The sequence below is a fragment of the Populus euphratica genome, unplaced genomic scaffold, assembly GCF_000495115.2.
Source record: "Populus euphratica unplaced genomic scaffold, PopEup_1.0 scaffold6.1, whole genome shotgun sequence".
In the NCBI taxonomy this organism is placed as follows: Eukaryota; Viridiplantae; Streptophyta; class Magnoliopsida; order Malpighiales; family Salicaceae; genus Populus; species Populus euphratica.
The window spans coordinates 1313118-1318217 of record NW_011499849.1 but is presented as its reverse complement, the minus strand read 5'-3'; positions in this window follow the sequence as shown (position 1 = coordinate 1318217).

Sequence of the window (5100 nt, the reverse complement as noted above, 5' to 3'; positions counted from 1 at the left end):
TGCTCTTTCTGTTCTTTTGAGAAATATTTCACCGGAAGGAGGTCGTTTTTTCTTGTGGCGGGTGGGGTGGGGTGGGGGGTGGGGGGGGGGGGGGGGGGGGGGGGGGGGGGGGGGGGGGGGGGTGGATTCAGAGCTTATCAGTAATTGGAAGCTTACGTAAGTAAGGATTACTTCTTGCCGATTTCTATTTTGTGGATGTGGAATTTCCCGGCAGTTATAGTGGAATAACATATTACTGTGAGTGTTTGCTAATAATGTATGGAATATGCAGTTGCCGCCCCCCGAATCTTCTGTTAACAAATTTAGGAAGAAGCAATCACTTGGAAATGGGATTTTCCAATACAAGTATAAGATGATTGCAATCTTTTTGCCTTGTGTTTTCCAAACATGTCAGTAACCCTACTTGATTACTTATTTAGTGCTAGAATATTAACTAGCAACTCCCCATATTAGATAAAACAGAAGACTCGTATGCAAGCTAGGATAATTTCCAGGATTTTCAGAATTTATCATTCAAAACAAAATTCAGATGTTACAAATAAAGAACAGCATGTGCACTGAAGTAATCTGTTCCCAAATTTATCAGCATGTTATACTTGGTAGTTTGTAGATTACAGAGATAGAACAAGAAAAGAATAAAATCCAAAGGGATCTTGATTAGTATCGCTAAGCAGATTTCTCAGGTACCTGTAACCAATTCGGTGAGGAAGTATAGGCCAAGACAACCGACTCTAAGATTCTACATTTTCATAACCAATAGCTGACAAGACACATTGCAATCAAACTCATTTATAAAGACAATTTGATTAAATTCAAATGGGTGTTGTGGAAGCTTAAACTTTATCTCCAAAGAGCACCAAAAAAGAGGACCATCTACAAATGGAACTAAATTATGCAATTCGTAGGCCATCATAAAGCTAATTGATGTGCCATTGCCATATAAAATAGATTCTGACAATATAATAAACCTGCCTTTTCTCCTATTTCGTAAAATCAGTTTGTCTTGTCCTACCATACTTTTAGCTGGTTTATGCTCTCATGAGGGATATATATCTGATTGACCCCAAACATGGCCATGGACTCGCTGTGCCGACTTTGACTGTTGAAGATTCTTTGAAATGACCCGGGAAATGGCCCGATTTTTCAGTGAAGCCTGAATTATGAATCTCTCTGCTGCATAAAGTCCCTCGCAGCAAGAAGAAACTGAGACAATTCCCAACAGAATAAGGAAGATGCTGAGATGTTTCCATGCAAAAAGCAATAAATACATGTACCTCTTACATATTTGTATTCTTGGTTTATTAGATCATGCTGAGGATTGAAAAAGATGATTCAACCTGACATGCATATCATAATTCTCATGAACTAGACACTGTAGGCTTGTCTTGGACACCATGTCGAACCATGTGCATTCCATAAAGAACCAGGTGAGTTCAATGGTGACTAGTCGCTATATTGAAGTGTAACAATAAAAAGCCTATCTTTTGTTAATGGGGATCTTTCCTTGCTAGAGGACACATAAGAAAGGGCTTTCTTTAGTCCCTGAGAAACCAATGGTCAAGATCTCCAACCAAACTTTGCTCCCTATTGGATGCTGCAGTGGTGCCTTTTCCAAAGCCAGGCTGAAACTTTACATGTTGCAAGAGATAACGACGTAAATTCGGACCTTTAAGAATCTTTAGGGGGCAAAATTTTTTTTAAAAAAAAACATTGTTTTCTCGTGTGACGTAAAGTTTTTACATGCTTCTCAGACTACACATTTAGCTGTGATAGAGTTTATCGATTCCTAAAGTTTTTTACATCAGAGAAAAAACTTTAAGAGTTTTCAAGCATTAAGATTAATTTATTATAGAGAAAATTACAAACAAAACTTTGATGCATTCTTAAAGGCCTTTCTACCATCAGTTCTCTTCCACTTTGTTTAAATACAAAAAAAATAATAATAATAAAATCTTGATTAAATTTAAATTAAAAAAACTACATAGAAAAAAGAATTAAAAAGCATAAAAAGAAAAATAAATAAAATTATGAAAGAATAGCTTACGAGACTAATTTGGACCTGAAAACAATTGCCCTTATATAGTTAGGTCTTTAGAATAATCAATTTAAATTTAAATTTGATGCAATAATCAAATAAAAAATTATACTTATTTATATTAAACTATACACTGAACTTATTTGAAGCTCCTCAAAACCTAAAACAATCTTGACAATTAAGAAAGTGACATAATAAAAATAGTTTTGTCAAAAATAATAAAAATAATGTCTCGTATCCTTGTGAAAAATTTAACTGTAAAAAAAATAACTCTTTGATCTCAAAAAATAAATACTTCTAATATAATGTTGTTATCAAATTATGCACAAAATAGCTCACTCCCAATATCTTAAATACTATTTTAGCCAATATATTTTTATATAATTTTTTTAATTTATGCAAAACTTCTTAAAAAATAAAATGTCAAGGTCATATTAAAACATTTTTTAAGATGATGGCAACTTCAATTGATGTATAGGACATCCTTGACAACAATGTTTTGACCAGTAATTATATTGATAATTTTAGGAAATTGATCTAACCTCTTAAGAATATGTTTGATATGGATGACATATCAATACTGAAATCTTATTTGATATTATTCTCGTCTTTACTTTATGTGTTTTGATTTTTCAACATGTTTAATAACTTTAAATTATCCCTTTAGAGTTTTGTTACCTTCACTAACATCTTATCCAGTAAGAGGTTGTTATGAAGTTTAAATTATCCTTTTCCTTATCAATAACACTAAATTTACTCACTTTGCTTTACAGCATCCTAAAAGAATAGAATCTTTCATTATTAATAGTCTTTTTTTTTTACTAGTATCTTGACCTTTAATGTTAAAAGAATTGAATCTTTCACTATTGACATCCTTTTTTTTTCATTAGTGTTTCAACCTTTAACACTATATTACTTGACTCGGTGATTGTAAATAGCATATATACTCACATTCTTTCTTGAATTATTGGTTTTATCCCTCTCAAAACTCTCATCATCTACTAATTTTATATCTCCTGAAGTTGATTTTGTTATGCTAGCCTTTGAAATTTGATGTTATGTTTGTTGATGGATTTATTTCTTTACAATTAACCTTGATATCGTTTAAATAAATATTTTTTGTAATTAGAAGAAATAAACCTTTTTATTAATCATGTTCATATATCAATTGATGGTATGGGTTTCTTACTTTTATCTAAAATTTGTTTATTTGTTATCTCTTATGAAGTGATGGTTTGTCATGATCTGTCAAACCCCCATGATTCATATGAACCTCATCTTTACTAACGCCCTCCACATAGAAAGTGATTATCTAGGTGAACTTCATAAATTGGTTTGGGGTTAACCATGCTCCAAGGTAACTCTTTAAACATGTTATACTCTTCGTAATCCTTTTTTTTTATGCCTCTCACTAACTCTTAATGATCTAGTTTTTATGATTGGATTTTTCTCGCCGCCTCATGAGCCCTTCACAACTTTAATCTTCCTCAATTTGGCTGAATTTTAGTTTAATATAATTGTTAGATAAAATATTATGTTTATTTTCATTGGACTATATATTGAACTCTTTTGAAAATAATTAACATCTAAAAAATATTTTTTAATAAAAAATTGCAAAATATTATTGCCTATCCTATGAGTGAAATTAATATTCCATTTTTTCTCGAAAAAGAACATAAAGACCGATGAAATCTAAGGATTTGTAAAAAAGAAGGCGATCCTGCATGTCAATTCTCCAAATGCTAATTTAGCTTTTGCTGTAACTTTATCTTACCTTTATTTTTCTAAACCACCATCATGTAGAAATTTAATAAGAAAATCAAGTTAATTAAAATAAAGCATTGGCCTAGCATTTAAATAGGTATATATATAATTCTAATGATATTTTGGTTATTTTATTATACTCACACGTGTGTATACTCGATTAATTTTTTAATGATTTATGGATCCCCTGAAAAAACATGAATACCTAAAAAATTAGGGCATTTGATATTTGAAGGAAAGGAAAAGATATTATTACTGTTATAGTAAAAAAATATAAATGAATCTATGCCTATAATGTTTTCCAATGCACAATCAGGTTTTGTTAATAAGAACTGTCACATTCAGATATCACTGGCGACCGATTAAAATTCATTGTTTAAAAAAATATATGTATATTTAATATCTTATTTTTTAAAAGAAAATATCTAGTTCAATAAGTCATCATCTAGTATTAGATCACTAGGAACCTTAACTGGTCAACAAAGATTCTATAATACGGAATTAGTTATGTGAAAGTGAAGATGGTATCATCCCTTAAATATCGCAACTGAGGCAGATTGTATTATTCGTTTTGTTTAAAATAATCAAGAATTTATTCTTTTTTTATTCTTTTTATCATGTTTTTTATTTTGGTGTCATTAATCAGTTCCTGCGAATATTTCTAACTTTGATGTTGATAAATATTGCAAAAACTCAAAATATATGCGATATTCCTAAATTTGATGCTAGTGAATAAGTTTGTAAAATTTAAAATTTTTAATGAAGAAGAAATAATTTTTCTATGTCATTTTTTCTTGTTTGCCCTTTTTATTTATTTGTTCTTTTTAGATAAAAAAAAACATTGTATAGTGAATTTGTATTTAACAGTAATGATCTATAAGTTAAGCACTTAGTAGAAAAGTACAAAATGCAAAGAAAAAAATGAACGAGACATAAATAAATCAATAAAAATTCTTAAGTGTTTCTATAATTTTGTATTATAAAAAATAGATTTATTTAGCCAAATATTAAAATATAAAAAATAATATACATAGAAAAGATATAAGAGTGTGTTTTACAAAATACACCCTTAACAAACAGCTATTTGGGCGGGATGGGCCTGAGCTTGGTCTAGCCCACTCTTTTTTACTGAGCTTCGTCTAGCCCAACCAGACAGGCTGGGCCAGATTCAGCCAGCCTGGCCTTACTGGTAACCTGCTGATTCTGTCTCTGAAAGCGTGCATGAACTGTTCACGCACGCTTGCTACACCAAAGAGTGAATTAAATTTGCTAGGAGGGAAAGAGCGCTTACCTGATTTTTT